Source organism: Canis aureus, chromosome 3, assembly GCF_053574225.1.
Source record: "Canis aureus isolate CA01 chromosome 3, VMU_Caureus_v.1.0, whole genome shotgun sequence".
Lineage (NCBI taxonomy): Eukaryota > Metazoa > Chordata > Mammalia > Carnivora > Canidae > Canis > Canis aureus.
In genome coordinates, this window is record NC_135613.1 from 26,123,691 (window position 1) to 26,141,244 (window position 17,554).

The 17,554-nt window shown below is 51.9% G+C and overlaps 1 long non-coding RNA gene across 1 annotated transcript; it reads left to right on the top strand.

The window, feature by feature from the left end:
- Positions 1 to 10,059: 10,059 nt before the first annotated feature.
- On the top strand, positions 10,060 to 15,002 carry LOC144310395 (uncharacterized). The gene is made up of 4 exons (XR_013376100.1): positions 10,060 to 10,208; positions 10,930 to 11,084; positions 11,645 to 11,755; positions 14,868 to 15,002. It is a non-coding gene; the product is annotated as an uncharacterized LOC144310395 (long non-coding RNA).
- Positions 15,003 to 17,554: the final 2,552 nt, after the last annotated feature.

Genomic DNA, 17,554 nt, shown 5'->3' on the forward strand with positions numbered 1-17,554 from the left:
AAGTCGAGACAGAGAAGGCCATGGGCAGTCGGACACAGAGGCTGGAGTGATGCAGCCATGAACTGAGGAACATCAGGAGCCTCCAGAAGCTGGGAGAGGCAAGGAAGGATTCTCCCCTGGAGCCTCTGGAGGGAGTGGCCCTGCTGACACCTTGCTTTGAACTTCCGGCCTCCTGAACTGTGAGAGAAGAAATTTCCAGTGTTTGGGGTTTTGTTTTTTAAGTCTATGTATTTATTTATTTTAGTGATCTCTACTCCCAACATGGGGCTCGAATTCACAACCCTGAGATCAAGAGTTGCATGCTCTTCTGGCTGAGCCAGCCAGAGGCTCCCAAATTTATTTATTTATTTATTTATTTATTTATTTATTTATTTATTTATTTATCACAGTGCTTGTGGCACTTTGCTATAGCATATATGCAACCAGTAAATGTGGCCTTATGGGAAGGTCTGGGCTACACAGTGAATGGAATAAAGTAGAACTATAGGGAGCTTTTAGCATGTGCCTTTTTCATGCATTACCCTGTTTTGTCCCCTCGGAGCCATTTATCCTTATTTTACAAAGAAGCTAAGGCAATGCTGTAAGTAACTCGCCAAGGTCACCTGGCTGGCAGGTAGGGAGTTCATTAGGTGGCAGCCTTCCTAGGACTCTGAAGTCAGGTGACAGAAAGGGTGTGGGCTCTACTGGACCAGCAATTGTAGGAAGTTGGACTGTGAACCAAAAATGGAAGGAAGAAAATGTGTCACCTTCACACTGCAAAATGTCTGCCTTCTCCCCCGTGGCCAGAACAGTCCAGAGGAAGGCATGGTACATCCACTTAATAGAATAGTGTGCAGCCATTGAAAGTGGTGATCCTGGAGCCCCCGCCCAGGTGGCTCAGTTGATTAAGCGACTGAGTCTTAGTTTCCACTCAGGTCATGATCTCATGGGTTATGGGATCCAGCCCTGCATCAGGCTCCGTGCTCAGTGGGGAATGTGCTTGAAGATTCTCTCCCTCTGCCCCTCCCTTGATTTGTGTGTGCATTCTCAAGTAAATAAATAAATCTTTAAAAAGGGGGGTGGGGGCAGCCTGAGTGGTTCAGCGGTTTGGTGCTGCCTTCACCCCAAGGCATGATCCTGGAGACCCAGGATCCAGTCCCACATCGGGCTCCCTGCATGGAGCCCACTTCTCCCTCTGCCTGTGTCTCTGCCTGTGTGTCTCTCATGAATAAATAAATAAAATCTTAAAAAAAAAAGGGAGGGGGGTGGTTGGTACCTGCGTGGCTTAGTGGTTGAGTGTCTGCCTTCAGCTCAGGTCATGATCCCGGGGTCCTGGGACAGAGTCCCACATCAGGCTCCCTGCAGGGAGCCTACTTCTCCCTCTGCCTGTGTTTCTGCCTCTCTCTTTGTGTCTCTCATGAATAAATAAATAAAATCTTCAAAAAAAAAAAAAGAAAAGGAAGTGGTGATCCTGAAGACCCATGGCATCATGGAAAATGATGACATCATCAAGGGGCTCCTGTTCAATGCAGAACTGCCCCTGTGCAGGACTGCACTGTGTGAGTGGTACCTATGCACACGTATGTGGTAGGAGGTGCCTGAACAGTGAAAGCCTCAGAACAGGAGGGTTACAGAAGTTTTCCTTGCCATTTTTTCCTATGTTACACATTTGGCCAAATGTGTAGTAAAGCTGCAGAAAAAATGTAAAGCCTGGGGATCCCTGGGTGGCTCAGGTTTAGCGCCTGCCTTTGGCCCAGGGTGTGATCCTGGAGCCCCGGGATCGAGTCCCGCGTCAGGCTCCCGGCATGGGGCCTGCTTCTCCCTCTGCCTGTGTCTCTGCCTCTCTTTCTCTCTCTCTCTCTCTATGTCTATCATGAATAAATAAATAAATAAATAAATAAATAAATAAATAAATAAATCTTTGAAAAAAAATGTAAAACTTTAGTTCCCTCCCCCAAGCCAGAGCTAATCCCTCTTGCTGCTTTTCCCACCAGGACATTGGAGGAGCAGCTGTTTCATTCCACAAACCACACGTTTGCCCTGTCTCTCAGGAGCAGGGGTGACCCTGTACAGGGATGAGAAGCCAGGAGAAGGACTCCTTTGGGAATACAGATGGCGTCAGGGAAGTCCATCAGAGACTAGCAGGGCCTCAGCCAATGGGAGCAACAGCTTGGAGAAGTGCTAGATGGCAAGAGCATGGTGTGCCTGGGGTGTGTACCCACGTCCCTTCTTAGGAACACTTCCCCGTGTGTCCACGTGGCTATATCTGCAGTCTTGGGTCAGATATGCTTGCTTTTAAGCATGCCCAACTTGATCGTCCCAGGGGTGGTCACCTGGCCCCAGGTTCCCCAACGAGTGGTTTCCTTAGGAATATGGAATTAGAACCAAGACAGTAGTGATTCTTCAGGTACCTGGGCTAAGGGAATCAGAGAAGCTGCTGTGCAGAGACAGATTGAGAGAAAACCAGCAAGCAGGTGCACAGAGAGGAAGAGAGGATCACAGGTTAGAGAGATTATTTTGGAGCAACTTTTCAGCTCCTTGTCCTTGTATCTTTTTTGAGGTTCCACTGCATTCTTTCCCTTGCCCTGAAAGTCCCCTACACCCTAATGCCTTACTCTCATATTCTGCTTAAAATTTATATCAGTTTCCTAGGACTGCCGTAACAAATTAGCACAATCTGGATAGCTTAAGACAATGTAAATTTATTCTCTAGCAGTTTTAGAGGCCAGAAGTCTGAAATCAAGGTGTTGGCCAGATTGGTTCCTTCCAGGGGCTCTAGGGAGATTCAGTTCTCTTATCTTTCAGTGTTGCCTGCGATTCTTAGCATTCAATGGCTCCTAGAAGCATCCTTCTGAACTCTGCCTCCATCTTCACTGGCATTCTCCCTGCGTGTCTATGTCTTTGTCCAAATTTCCCTCTTGTTATAAAGATACCCTAATCCAGGATGACCTCATCTTAACTAATTAGATTTGCAAGGACTGTATTTCCAATGAGTTTTACATTTTGAGGTTCCATGTGAGCATGCACTTTGGGGGGGATGATATTCAACCCAGTACAAACTCTCTTGAGTTGGTTTCTGTTTTTTGAAACAACAAAGCAACATTCAAAATTAATATAGAAATCCATAACACAAGTGGAGCGTTGAAAGAAACAGCTTTTCTTTTTTTCCTTTTTTAAAAAATATTTTATTTATTTATTTATTTATTTATTTATTTATTTATTTATTTATTTATGAGAGAGAATGAGTGGGGAGAGGGACAAAGGAAGAGGGAGAAGCAGGCTCCCTGCTGAGGAGACCCCATTGTGGGGCTTGATCCTAGAACCCTGGATCATGACCTAAGCTGAAGAAGGCACACACTTAGCCAACTGAGCCACCCGGCACCCCAAGAAACAGTTTTTCAAGGAAAGTATTGAAACTAGGTGACCTGAGGTAGAGTGAGGGGTGACAAGGATTCCCTATACTTGGATGGAATACCAGCAGTTCTCACTATGTGGTAACAGATCGGTTGAACTATTTTCAATGGTTTCATGGGACTCAGAACATGTGCCAACCAAGGCTGACGTTTTAGGAAACTTGGTAGCAAAGTGTCCAGCATATGAGTATATGATTTACTTCTATCACCCTTCAGAAGTTGCTACAAGAGGAGCTTTTTTTTTTTTTTTTAAGATTTTATTTATTTATTCATGAGAGACACAAAGAGAGAGAAAGGCAGAGACACAGGCAGAGGGAGAAGCAGGCTCCACACAAGGAGCCTTACGTGGGACTGGATCCTGGGTCTCCAGGATCTGGCCCTGGGCTGAAGGCGGTGCTAAACCTCTGAGCCACCCAGGCTGCCCATACAAGAGGAGCTTTTGTTCAATTCTGTACAAGATTGGGGGAAATCAGAGCAAATATTTAACTATGTTAAGGGAAATCCTTTTTTTCCTATAGCCAATGACAACCAGCAGCAGCCACATTCCCTGCCACACCCTGTGTCTAACCCTAAGGTTAGCACACAAAGCAGAAAAGTCTGTGAGCTTAGCATTGGAATAGGGCTATCTGGGAAGAGCCACAGGAGTGAATAACCCTTAACCTCTGGTCTTTTAGCCTCTCATTGTCAACTGGTATGAAGGCAGGTAGGGGTAACATTCCAAAAGAAATTAGATAAAAAGCCTTCTTTCCACTTAAGTTAGATGATTTCCTCTTCACCTTTAGGCTAAAAGAAGAAACTAGCCGCTGTGCTTGCTGCTGAGAAACCCCAGCCCTGGGGGATGGCTCAGTCTAAGACCAAATATTCAATCAGACAGGATTTCATGGGGGTGGTTATTGGTAAACGATATGGCCCAAAATAAAATTGACAGTCAATTAACTAAGCTTCTGTACGACTGAAACTCCAGGAAATCCTAAAACCTGGCAAATTGGCACTTTTGATGTCTTACCCTCTGGGTGATTCCAAAGCTCAAGTCCCAGCACCAGGATGAAGCAGGCTGCCAAGGCCTGAAAGAGGTTTCCCAAGAACCTCTCAAGGGCAGACCTGAAAGACCCCTAGAGAAGGGATCCCCTCCCAGTGGGCAGAACCTGGGACAGCCATGTTTACCAACAAGAGAAGGTAACCAGCAGAGCAAACCCCATGCAGTATCTTGTTCCTGATGTTTAATTTACCCTGCGTGACTAGAAGACCATGGTGCGTACTCTGTATGGTGCTTCCCTTTTCTGCTCTATAGATCATGCATGGAAGGAGAGGTTAAATTGATCACTTAGTCTATAGATTGAGGAGGATCCTGAAGAGCCATCTTAGAGGAGATTCAGTAGAAATAGACAGGAGTGGATATCAGCTGGAGATGGTAGCTCTGAGATCAGAGTCCTGGAAGCAATAGTTTGACCTGCCGTGGATTGCTTCACATTTGGCAGGGGGAGAAATATTTGTGGTGGACTTTGTGGTATAAAGATTAAGCAAGAGCAACTGGAATGGAGGTATCTGGGGAAAGCCAACAAAATGAAACGTGTGTGAGTGTGGGTGCGCGCGCGCGCGTGTGTGTGTGTGTGTGTGTGTGTAGGATAAAACCGCATGGCCTAGAGTGGACACTACTGGCTTTTAGGCTATTAGGTTGTCCATCTGGCCCCCTTTTCTGGTAACCCTCCCTCACATAGTCACTACAGAAAGGCAGCATATAAACATGACCACTGTCCATCACTGATTCCCGTTTCCCGGGGGTTGGGACTTGGAAATATTTCTCTTTGGGTGAAATGATCCAGGTATGATGCAGGTGTGATGCAGGTGGACAAATGGGGACAGGCAAGCAGTGCTGAGAAAGTGTCTGAGAGCTCTGGTTCCAGTGTTCCAAAGCTGGGCTGCATCTCTGGGTTCCATGAGAACACCTTGGACCTTTGCTAAAAGTCTCCTTTCCTGCTTGAGTTACCAGGCACTGATTTCCTTCCTTCTTTCTTTTTTTTTAAGTAATCTCCACACCCAATGTGGGGCTTGATCTCACAACCATAGATTAACCATAGATCGGCCACCCACACCTTCCATTTGTACGCTCTACAGAGCCAGCCAAGCACTCCTATCAGGGACTGATTTTTTTTTTTTTTTTAAGATTTTATTTATCTGAAAGAGCACAAGCAGTGGGCAGGGACAAAGGGAGGGGGATAAGCAGACCCTCCACTGAGGGAGCCTGATGTGGGGCTCAATCCCTTGACCCTGGGATCATAACCCAAGTTGAGGGCAAATGCTTAACCAACTGAGCCACCCAGGGACCCCAGCAAGCACTGATTTCTGATCCTTGGAACCACTTATTTGCTGGGACAGCGACCAACACTGGAGTACCGGGTCAGCTGTGGCTGGAGAACGACCTCAAAACATCTAAGAATCAAGGGAACCAACCTGGCTACCCCACTGGGGTTCCTCCCACAACTCCCCCACCCACCCTTCATGCTGCAGCACCATGGGCTGTGCCTTGCAGCTCCAGGCCACCCCAGGCGCTCTGACTCTAAGCCTTTGCTCATGCAGTTCCCTTTGCCTGGAGTCAGTCTCCTTCCCAGCTCTTCCTTTTACTCTCCCTCTCTTTATTTGCCTAGCCAGTCAGAACAGATATTATCCACTCGGCCCCCTTGTCTAGAAGGGTCTTTATTCTAGGCTGTACCATCCCCCACAGGACTCAGTTTGCTCAACTGTACTGCCTGGGTGCTCAGCTGCCCTGGGAGGGGAGCAGGGCCTCTGCCTGGATCCAGGCTGGCATCCCGGCCCTGAGCTCTGTGTGGTACACCCAGAGTCTGACGAGTGAGTCTGTAGAAATGTTGAACCAATGAATGAAGGAAATAACCCTGTCATGGCTGGACAGGCTTTGCCAGGTAGAAGGGTCAGGGGTCTGGAGCCAAGGGAGAGGAAGGACAAGGTCCTGGTCCTGCCAGTGTGGGAACAGCTCCTTCATTTCCTCCCAGGGGTAGCCCAACACCCAGTGACCTGGGGAGCCAGATGCTCAGAGGCCTGACAGCCTCAGGGAGTCCAGACTCCCCTTTCAGAGCAGCCCCTCCACCCCTCATTTCACCAGAGGTGTGAGTTCGTTCGGCCTGTATCACTCCATCCCTAGGTCCTGCCCCCAGGTCTAGGAAAAACCACTGCTTCCAGATTGAGGATGGAAACAGGGACCCCTCAGGTCCTCCCATCAGGTGGACCCCTGGCTTCCCCCACCAGCCTCCAGCCTCCACTGCTGCATCTGCTCTGAGCCGGAGATCAGAGTCCAGAGCACACCCGGCACACTTCCTGGTGCCCCCACCCCTGGGATCCTCTGACCCCCAGGGTTTCTTCCCAGGCAGGCCTCTGCCTTTACCTCACCACCCCCCAGCCTGCTCTGATGAAAGAGCAATGGTGCAAAATTCGTTGGGGAGAAAAACAGGAAGTGGAGCCTGAGAGCAAGGCTGCAGAGGCGCTACCCAGGCGAATGTGGCAGCCCCTTCCACCCGCAGCCTTACAGGAAAGTGGTGAGGGGGCAGCCCCAGCCCGAGCCGTGGGGGCACAGACGGGGGGCGGTGCCAATGGGAGAGTCCAATAAAGACCCTTGGGCTGTATTTTTAGGGGCTTTGCTTTTAGACAACATTACATCTGTGTTCTGCATTTTGCATCTTCTCTCACCTGTTCATAGTAGCTCGTCAAGGTTAGTCCAACCACCCTAGGTTACAGATGAGCAAATAGGCCCAGAGAAGTTAGGTGACTTGGCCAAGGCCATACAGCTTTTCCCACGGCCGGGTCATGGCTCCCTGATTCTTTCTCAGACTTTGACTTCTATTTGTGGTGTGTTTTTGTTCTGGCCTTGTGAGCGGACAGGGGGAGGGGGAGGCAGGAGGGGAGCACTCTTTCTGGCTCCTTCATCTCAGCACATCTAAACTGGTGGTAAGAAAAGGCTGCTGAGGGCTTATCCCTTGAGATTCTGTTTCCTGCAACGTGTGAGCCAGAAGGTCCGAGTGCCCTGGTCCCTTTGTTGGAGGGGGGTTGGTGCCAGGGAGGGGAAGTCAGCCAACTGACAGGCATTGCAGGGGGGCATTGACCCCCAATACAAAATCAAGTACTGATAACCTCAGCTGGCAGACAGCCCAAAGGACTCAAAAGTTCAGGTGAGTCCAGAACCTTCTTTCCCTCTCAGGCCTGGGACTCAGGGGAGCCCCAGTCCTATGGTTTCAGGCCCGAGAGGCATTATCAAAACAAGAGTCCAAGGAGGAGACTGGCTCCAGGTATCCAGAGAGGGGTGAGGTGACACGGTGGGGAGAGAACCCTCCGAAAGCCACCCCGCCAGTCCCTCACTTGGACACCAGCACTCCTGGCCCTGGGATGTGATGCCCGGTTTACCCTGCTCACCCCATGCCAGGACAGACCATAGTAGGCAAATCAGGACGTCTGGGGAACCCCCCTCACAGACTTCTACCCCAGGTTTCCTGGCACCGGCTCCCACAGATCTGAGGCCTTGAGGCAGGAGATGGCCCTTCCGGGCCTGGTTTCTCCCAGGCCTTGACAGAAGGGTCATGCCCTGTGCTTCGGCATCCTCGGCCACCCACACCTTCCTGGCCACCACCTCTTTACCTCCAGCTCTCTCTGGGCATCCTCCAACACCCCACAGAGCTCTCAAGCAGAGTTTCCCAGGCCCACCAAATCTGGCCACCCCCTAGAGAAGGCACTGCTCCCCGCTCACCTCCATCTCTGAGGTTGAAGCCACAGTGTCGTGCTGTGGCCTTCACTCACACGCCACGACAGGGTGCTTTTCCCAGAAGCCTGGGGGCTGTCAGACCACAGCAGAAGCCAGGTACGGACAGGACAGGAGGTACCGTCTGCCTCAGTGGTCCCTCTGCTGCTCTCTGGATACTGGGTGGGCTCCATGTCTGCTCCCCACAGGCCAGGCTGCTGAGCTCCACAACTGGAAACAAGAGAGGCTCTCAGCCTCCAGCCTCAGGCCTCCCTGCCTCTTTCTGCCTTCTTCAGCTAGCAGTACCCCCTGAGTACTGAGCAGCACCCCGGGGCCAGGGGGATGCCTCCTTTCCTTTGCAGAAAAGACCCAGCCTCTGTCTCTGGCTCCTCCACGTAAGAGGGAGCTATTAAAATGAGGTGTTACAGGGGTGCCTGGCTGGCTCAGTGAATGGAGCTTGTGACTCGATCTCAGTCAGAGCTGTGAGTTCAAGCCCCACAGTGGGTGTGGAGCCTATTTAAAATAAACAAACAAACAAATAAATACGGTGTTATATGTAAAGTGGTTAGAACAATGCCTGACCCTTAGTAAAGAGCTCAATATATGGGTATTATGATCATTTTTTTTTCTTTTTTTTAAGATTTTATTTATTTATTCATAGAGACACACACAGAGAGGCAGAGACACAGGAGGAGGGAGAAGAAGGCCCATTGCAGGGAGCCTGACGTGGGACTTGATCCCGGGTCCCTGGGATCATGCCCTGGACTGAAGGCAGTGCTAAACCGCTGAGCCACCTGGGCTGTCCATTTGCTTTTATTTCTTTAAGATTTATTTATTTATTCATGAGAGACAGAGAAAGGTAGAAACATAGGCAGAGGGAGAAGCAGGCTCCCCATGGGGAGCCCTATGCAGGACTCCATCCCAGGATGTGGGACTGGATCCCAGGTTGCGCGACTCAATCCCAGGACCCTGGGATCAGGACCTGAGCCGAAGGCAGAGGCTCAACCACCAAGCCACCCAAGTGTCCCTTATCATCACCATCTAATTTAATCTTTTGTTTTTTAAAGATTTTATTTACTTATTCATGAGAGAAAGAGAGAGAGAGAGAGAGAGAGAGAGGCAGAGACACAGGCAGAGGGAGAAGCAGGCTGCCTGCAAGGAGCGGGATGTGGATTGGGTCCTGGCACCCCAGGGATCACGCCCTGAGCCGAAGGCTGACTCCCAACCGCTCAGCCACCCAGGCGTCCCCATCTAATTTAACCTTGAGGACACCCCTGTGAGGTCAGGACTACGTGCCTATTTTACAAGAGAGGGAAGTGAAGTCACAGGCCTACGTTTAGGCAGTATTAAGTGCCTGAACCGGGATTTAAAGCCAAGTCCTGGGCAGCCCGGGTGGCTCAGTGGTTTAGAGCTGCCTTTGGCCCAGGGCGTGATCCTGGGGACCAGGGGTCGAGTCCCACGTCAGGCTCCCTGCATGGAACCTGCTTCTCCCTCTGCCTGTGTCTCTGCCTCTCTCTTTCTCTCTCTCTGTCTCTCATGAATAAATAAATAAAATCTTTAAAAAAAATAAATAAAATAAATAAAGCCAAGTCCTTTGGAGGCTTGGTGTGGAGGCCAGCCCTGGATGCACACTCCCCCAGCCCCAGCCGCACCCCCACACAGACCCCGCCCCACCCACACAACCACCCCCCTTCCACCACCCACACACCCACCTCTGGGCTGCCCCCACCCCCGCAGTCGGACTGGATGGGGTGCGAGGCTGCACCCCAGGAGGCAGAGGCGGGGCCCGGGGCGGGGCCTCCGCGCTGCCGTTCCCCCTCCGCGGCGGCGCCGACCTCGGGCCTCCCGGGCGGCTCCAGGGAGGCGCGGGCGCCACCTGGTGGCGGCGGGTGGGGCGTGAGCGCCGCGTCTCGGGGGCGGGCCTCGGCGGAGCTGCTGGACCCGCGCGGCGGGCGTCGTTCCTGCTTCCCGCCCCGCTTCCAGCTCCCGGCGGGGCGCGGCCGAGCGCGAAGACCCCGGCGCCGCTGCCGGGCTGCGGGCGGGTATCGGGGCGGCAAGCTCGTGTTGCTGAAAATGTACGTTCCCCCAGACCCCGTTCCTTCCTCAACGACCGCACGCACCACGCAGGCTATCCCAGAGCTTCCTTCGGGCCGAGCTCGGCGCCCCGGCCCCAGCCGCTCGCAGTTCCTGGGCCCGGACCCCTGCGCCTCGCCCCGGGGCAGCTCCGTGTCCCCCCCCCCCCGGGGCGGACCCCAGCCCAACTTCCCGCCCAGCCCAGCCGGGCCCCTCGCTTCCTGCCTGCCTCAGTGAAAGTGGCCCCGCGTCTCCCCGCGGCCAGCGCAGAACCCGCCTCCGCTTCACGGCTCCCTCTCCCCAGCCCCGCGCAGGTGTCCCCGGGCCTCGCGCTCTGCACCGCCGCCGGGGGGCGGGGCCCTCAGCTTCACTCACCCACTCGGCACCTGTCGTCCCGCCACCAGACGCGGGCCTGTGCGGGCCTGTGCGGGCCTGTGCCCCAGGATACTGCGGCCCCCGGCAGCCCTGCCTCCGGGACATTCAAGCGAGGGGCGGGGCAGGTGACTCCAGTAAGCAACAAATGCATCCGGAACGCCTCGCAGGGTGGTGGTACTCGGGAGAACAAAGCCGGGTGGGGGGCCGCCAGGTCAGGCAGGTGCCCCCCTCACCCTGCTTGGGCTCCACACCCCAGCCCAGGCTGCTGCTGTCCGCAGGCCTTCCTGACTCTCTAGGGTACAGACCCCAGGCGAGGATCCTCCCGCCTTTCTCTCTCTTTTTTTAAAGGTTTTATTTATTCGTGAGAGACGCAGAGAGAGAGGCAGAGACACACGCAGAGGGAGAAGCAGGCTCCATGCAGGGAGCCCGACGTGGGACTCGACCCCAGGGCTCCAAGATCACACTCTGGACTGAACGCGGCGCTAAACGGCTGAGCCACCCAGGTGCCCCCAATCAACTGGATATTTTGAGAATTTTAAACCTTCCCCAAAGCAGAAAGAGTAGCCCAGTGAATGCCATACACGCTAAAGAAGGGTGTTTTCAGATAGCAGAGGAGCAGCCTGGTGGGAACTGGATGGGGTCGCAGGGTAGGAGGGGGTGGGATGGTCGTATGATAGGGAGCGGGCCTGGAGGGCTGTGAGGACAGTCTAGCCTCCAGCGGGAGGGCAGGGGCTGTCCACAGGCCGGTAGCTATAACCAGCAGTCTGTGGACTTTTCTCCTGGGTTTTGTGGTTTTGTTTCTGTGCGATCAGAAGCAAGCTCACTGGCTGGCAGAGGAAAGGGCAGGAGATGCTGAGAATGAGGGTGGGAAGTGAGGGTATAGAAAGTCTCCCCAGAATCCCTCAGGACTCCCCCGGAGTGGAACTGTGGGGCTACAGGAGGCACCTCAAGGTTTGGCGGTGTGAGACCCATCCGCATGGCTGCTTTTCTTTGGATTTTGGGGTTTGGTCCCAATGGGTCTGCACCTACACCTGCTCCTCTACCTTCTCTTCTCGCCCCCTAGGCTGCTGCCCCTGCCTGCCTGTCCTCACCCACGGAGCAGTTGCTGGTTCCAGTTATCGTCCCTTAGAGACAAGGGGCCAAGTTTCCCAGGCTTCCTGTCTTTGGGGTTAATGTGAGTGGAGTGAACTGGGTAGCCTGAGGCCTCCTCCCTGGGCCCTGAGAGGTGCAAGGACAAGTTGTCCACCAAAGTCTCACCTGGGGGGGGGGGGGGCTTCTGATCCTGGCACAACCAGCCTGCCTCCTCACCTCCCCCTGCCCAGGGCTTCTCTGGCTGAAATTGGTCCGAGTTGGAGCCTCCCACTTTGTCACCTGTCACATTTCAGGGGAGGCTTCTGACCCCAGGGTCTTCTCTCTCTCTCTCTCTCTCTGTCTTTTTAAAGTTTTTATTTATTTATTAATGAGAGACACACAGAGAGAGAGAGAAAGAGAGAGAGGCAGAGACACAGGCAGAGAGAGAAGCAGGCTCCATGCAGGGAGCCCGACTTGGGACTCGGTCCTGGGTCTCCAGGATCATGCCCTGGGCTGAAGGCGGCACTAAACTGCTGAGCCAGCCAGGGATCCCCTAGGGTCTTCTCTCTAATCTGTCCTCCAGCGCTCTTCCACCCCTCGCCTCCCTTCCCCCCCTCCCAATCATGCTCACTCAGGAACAAGCAGTAGTTTGTCACCAGTGTTACAGACAAGGCACCTTCACACTATGGGCTCTTTTCCATCTAACAGCTACTCTAAGAGGTAGGAAACAATTGCCAGGTTTGTTTGTTTGTTTTCCAGGGGGAAATTGAGGCTTGGCAAAATAATTAATTTATCCAAGGTGAGTGAACCAGTAACTCACTGGTAGAGGCAGAGTTCCACCCAGTTCTGTCCACTGCAAGCCCACACCTTTTCCACTGGCTGGCTGGCTTCTCCCTGACATCTCCTCTCACATTCTGGAGGTACAAATATGTTACCAAAGCTTGAGTGCGTGTAAACATGCAGATACAGAAGGTTACAAGAGGTCCTTGGGGCTTTCACTCTGCCCCAGTCCTATTTCCCAGGAATAGCTACTGGAGCGGTCCCTTCCTGCCAGCACCGGCTATAGAACTGTGGGGCCCCAGGTTCAAAAATTATTAAGAATTTCAAGATGGTGCAGCAGAGCAATACTTTAAGTGGGGCATGGGCCCTTTCTGCACGTGGGGGGCTGTGTTGCTGCCTGGGCCTCACACTCCTGAAGCTAGCTCGGCTCCCTGTTTGCCTTTTTTTTTTTTTTTTAAAGATTTTATTTATTTATGAGAGAGAGAGTGAGAGAGAGAGAGAGGGAGAAGCAGGCTCATGGAGCCTGATGTGGAACTCCATCCAAGGGCTCCAAAATCACGTGATCCAAGATCCGTGATCCAAGATCACGCCCAGGACCGAAGGCAGGTGCTAAACAGGGATCCCCTGCTCCCTGGTTTGCCTCTTCAGTACACTCCCAAAATATGTTCAGGACTTTAAATATATAAGAAAAGCCAGCCTCACAGGCTATCCTCCAACTGGTATTTGCTTTTCTATTTATGAAGAATAACAGGAAATGCTATGTACCAGGCACTGTGCACGTCTCCTTTACAGCACTGTGAGGTAGGCAGCCCAGGGTACAGGCAAACTGTCCTAATCCCCATAACACAGTTGAAGAAGGTGAGGCATGAAGGGGACCAGCAGCTGACCCAAGGCTACGCGGGAGTGGCGGACAGAGGATCGGAAGACAGGAGGTGTGGTCTGGGGTTTGCCCAGTTGACTCTACCTGGTTACTCTGGAGACAGAGACTGCAGATGAGCCGACTTCCAGGTCAGCACGCACAGAGTTTTCTCTTTGCTGTCAGCAGCTGCCCGATGCTTCGCCGGCTGGAGATGTGCCACGCTCATTTCATCAGTCTCCTGACAACGGATACGCAGGTCACTTCCAATTTCTCCATCTCATGACCAACATGCAGCAGCCTTCTGGGGCCGCTACCTCTGCCTGTTTCTGGGGAAGGGATGTTTCCCATGCGGTGGGGCTGGAGCTTGCAGTCTGAGCTGAGCCCTAGCCAGTGGGAAGATAGAGTCCTCGGGAGAAATAGAGGGTAGTGCCAGAAACGTTTCACCTGGAACATGCAGGCGGAGGGTGAGAGCATGGAGGGCACAGAGGGGAGCAGCGTCAGGCAGGTGAGGAGGCCGGCTCTGGGCTGGGGGCAGGTGCAGGCAGCACGACAAGGTCACGAGAGCTCTGGATCTCAACCTGGGCAGGTGGCCAGTGAGAGAGAAGAGCAGCTCAAGTGCAGGGAGGGCTGCCCCCTCCGGCGTGTCCACATGGACACCAGACATCAGGGAGGTCGCTGCCTTAGCTCCCGGTAGCTGCGGTAACAAGTAACCACAAAGTTAGTGGCTTAAAACCACACACATTCATCACATTCCAGTTCTGCACGTTAGATGTGCCATTGGGGGTGGGGGTATCTCACTGGGTTAAAATCAGTTAAGGAGTCAGGGCTCATTCCTTTCTGGAGGCCCCAGGGGAGAATCTGCTCCCTGGCCTTCTACAGCTTCTAGAGGTGCCTCGCTCCTTGGCTTGTGGCCCCTTTGCTATCTTCAAAGCCAGAGGCAGAGCACCTCCCAACCTCTCCGAATCCAACAGCTTCCAGGAATTAGGGTGCAGACAGACATCTTTGGGGGCCATTCATCATTCTGCCTGCCACCATGTCCCTTTAATTAAGTTGGGAGCCATACATCTGAGACAATAAAAGAGTTTTTAGGGGGATCCCTGGGTGGCTCAGCGGTTTGGTGCCTGCCTTTGGCCCAGGGTGCGATCCTGGAGTCCCAGGATCGAGTCCCACGTCAGGCTCCTGGCATGGGGCCTGCTTCTCTCTCCTCCTGTGTCTCTGCCTCTTTCTCTCTCTTTGTCTATCATAAAAATTAATCAATCAATCAATCTTTAAAAAAAAAAAAAAAAGAGTTTTTAAAAACCCCTTCTTGGGGCACCTGGGTGGCTCAGTGGTTGAGCATCTGCCTTCAGCTCAGGTCGTGATCCCGGGATCCTGAGATCGAGTCCCACATCAGGCTCCCCACAGGGAACCTCCTTCTCCCTCTGCCTGTGTCTCTGCCTCTCTCTCTGTGTCTCTCATGAATAAATAAATAAGTAATCATTTAAAAAAGGCCAAAACCTTTAAAAAATAAATAAATAAACCTTTTGGGGCACCTGGGTGGCTCAGTTGGTGAAGCTTCTTTCTGCCTTGATCTCAGGTCATGATCTCGGGGTCCTGGGATGGAGCCCCTCATCAGACTCTGCAGGGAGTCTGCTTCTCCCTCTCTCTCTGCTGCTCCCCCTGTTGTGCTCTCTCTGTGTCAAATAAATGGATAAAATCTTTTAAAAATAAAATAAAACCTTTCAGAGTTATACTTTATGTATTGCGAACCACATCAATTTACAGTGTCCTGTTGGCTGAGTTGTGACTCACGTATTTGCCCTTGAAACACTGACTCTGTCAAGATAAAGAACATTCCTATCACTCCTCAGGATTCCGTGGGGCCCTTTGTATCTATCCTTCCCTCTGCCCCAGTCCCAGGTAACTACTAATCTGTTTGGTTTTTTTAAATTACAAAACCCAATATTTGTTGAAAACAAAGAAAACCAGTTGGCACAGAGGTCTGATTTCGATTCATCAAACTTCAGCTGAGGATGGGAAATGGGGGTAGGGGGGCAGCCAGCCCTGAAGTCACCCTCCCAGGGAGGAACCAGCTCCGGGGGAAGGAGAGGGGAACTGCCCACTTCTGGCCCAGTAGGTGTTGGAGGAGGAGGTTGAGAGAAGACAGCAGTGCCCCAAGTGTGGGCTATGAGCAGCAGGTGACAGAGGGGCTGCTGAGCTGCTTGCTGTCCAGGGAGGAGGGGAGAGTGTGGCCCACTTTCAGGGATTGACTGGGGGCAGGCAGCTGGGCTCAGGCCCGCAGCTCTGGGTCAAGGGTTGTTCTATTGTTGTTGTTTGTTAATTACTATAGTTTGTGTTTTCTAGAATTTTACAAAAATGGGATGATAATGTAGTACTCCTTTGTATCTAGCTTCTTTGGCTTAACGTAGCTGACTTGGAGACCCATTCATGCTGGTTATACAGACCATTCCTGGTTTGTAGGCTGTGTTCCGTTCCATGGGTCTCGAATTTTCCTTATCCATTCACCCAGTGATGGACATTTAAGCTGTGCTCAGTTTTTGGCATTGTGCATAAAGCTGCTATGGATTTGATGTGTGAGTCTCTGTGCAGGGTCTGTGCCAGGAGTCGGGGTGCTGGTTCACATGGTGCCTCGGTGTGCAGTGTTTGGAAATCGTGAGGGCTGTGATTCCTCCAAATCCTCATTCACACTTGCTGCTGTCTGTCTCTGCTGTTTCTGGCCGTCCTGGGGGCAGGGGGGGAGGTCTCACTGCAGTTTTGGTTTTTATTCCTCTAATGACTGTAAGGTGAGGCGACTGCAAATGCATATGGGGTTTCTTTTTGGGGTGATGAAAATGTTCTGGAATTAGACAGTGGTGATGCATATACAGTGGTGATCAGTTTGGAACCAAGGGGAAGAGTGCAGACATCTATTGGGGGAAATACCAAGAAAAATATTCAAGTGACTGTCCCATTATGTAACGTTATTATAAAATGACCACTTCCCCACATTCTGTTATTTTTATTATTATTATTTAAAGATTGTATTTATTTATCTGACAGAGAGAGAGACAGCAAGAGCAGGGGAAGCTGCAGAGGAGAGGGAGAAGCAGGTTCCCCACTGAGCAGGGAGCCGGATGTGGGACTTGATGCCAGGACCCTGGGAATCATGACTTGGGCTGAAGGCAGATGCTTAACCGGCTGAGCCACCCAGGTGTCCTTCTGTTGTTGTTGTTTTTTAATGACCTTTATAGTTTAGAATAGTTTTAGAGGGGATCCCTGGGTGGCTCAGCAGTTTAGCACCGCCTTCGGCCCAGGGTATGATCCTGGAGACCCGGGATCAAGTCCCGGGATTGAGTCCCGTGTCGGGCTCCCTGCATGGAGCCTGCTTCTCCCTCTGCCTGTGTCTCTGCCTCTCTCTCTCTCTGTGTCTCTCATGAATGAATAAATAAAAAAAAATATTTTTTTAAAAAAAGAATAGTTTTAGATTTACAGAGAAGATAGCAGGGTTTCTGTACACCCCACATCTGCTTTCCTTGACTGCTACCATCTCACGCTATTGCTCTAGGGTCCTCTGTCCCGATGAACGAACCCATAACACTATCAGCAACATTCCATGACAAGGTTCTGTTTTCACATAGGATAATATTTAGGAACTCCACACCAGGGATCCCTGGGTGGCGCAGCGGTTTAGCACCTGACTTCAGCCCAGGCCGTGATTCTGGAGGCCCCAGGATCGAGTCCCACATCAGGTTCCCTGCGTGGAGCCTGCTTCTCCCTCTGCCTGTGTCTCTGCCTCTCTCTCTCTCTCTCTCTGTGTGTGTCTCTCTGTCTCTCATGAATAAATAAATAAAATCTTAAAAAAAAAATAGGAACTCCACACCAGTTGCATGTATTCTAGTGATTTCATGGAGGAAAATACAAGTTTAATAAAATGTGTTTGAAAGCAACTTGGGGTGGTTGGGCGGCTCAGTCGGTTAAGCAACTGACTTTGGCTCAAGTCATGATTCAAGGGATTGAGCCCTGCTGTAGGGTTCCCTGCTCAGGGGGGGGAGTCTGCTTCTCCCTCTCCTTCTGCTCCTCCCCCTGCTCGTGCACGGGCGCACGCTCTCTCTCCAATAAATAAATTTTTTTTAAGTTTTTATTTATTTTTTAAAGAGAGAGAAAGAGAGAAAATGAGGGAGAGACACAGGCAGAGGGAGAAGCAGGCTCCATGCAGGGAGTCTGACGTGGGACTCGATCCCGGGGCCTCCAGGATTATGCCCTGGGCTGAAGGTGGCACTAAAT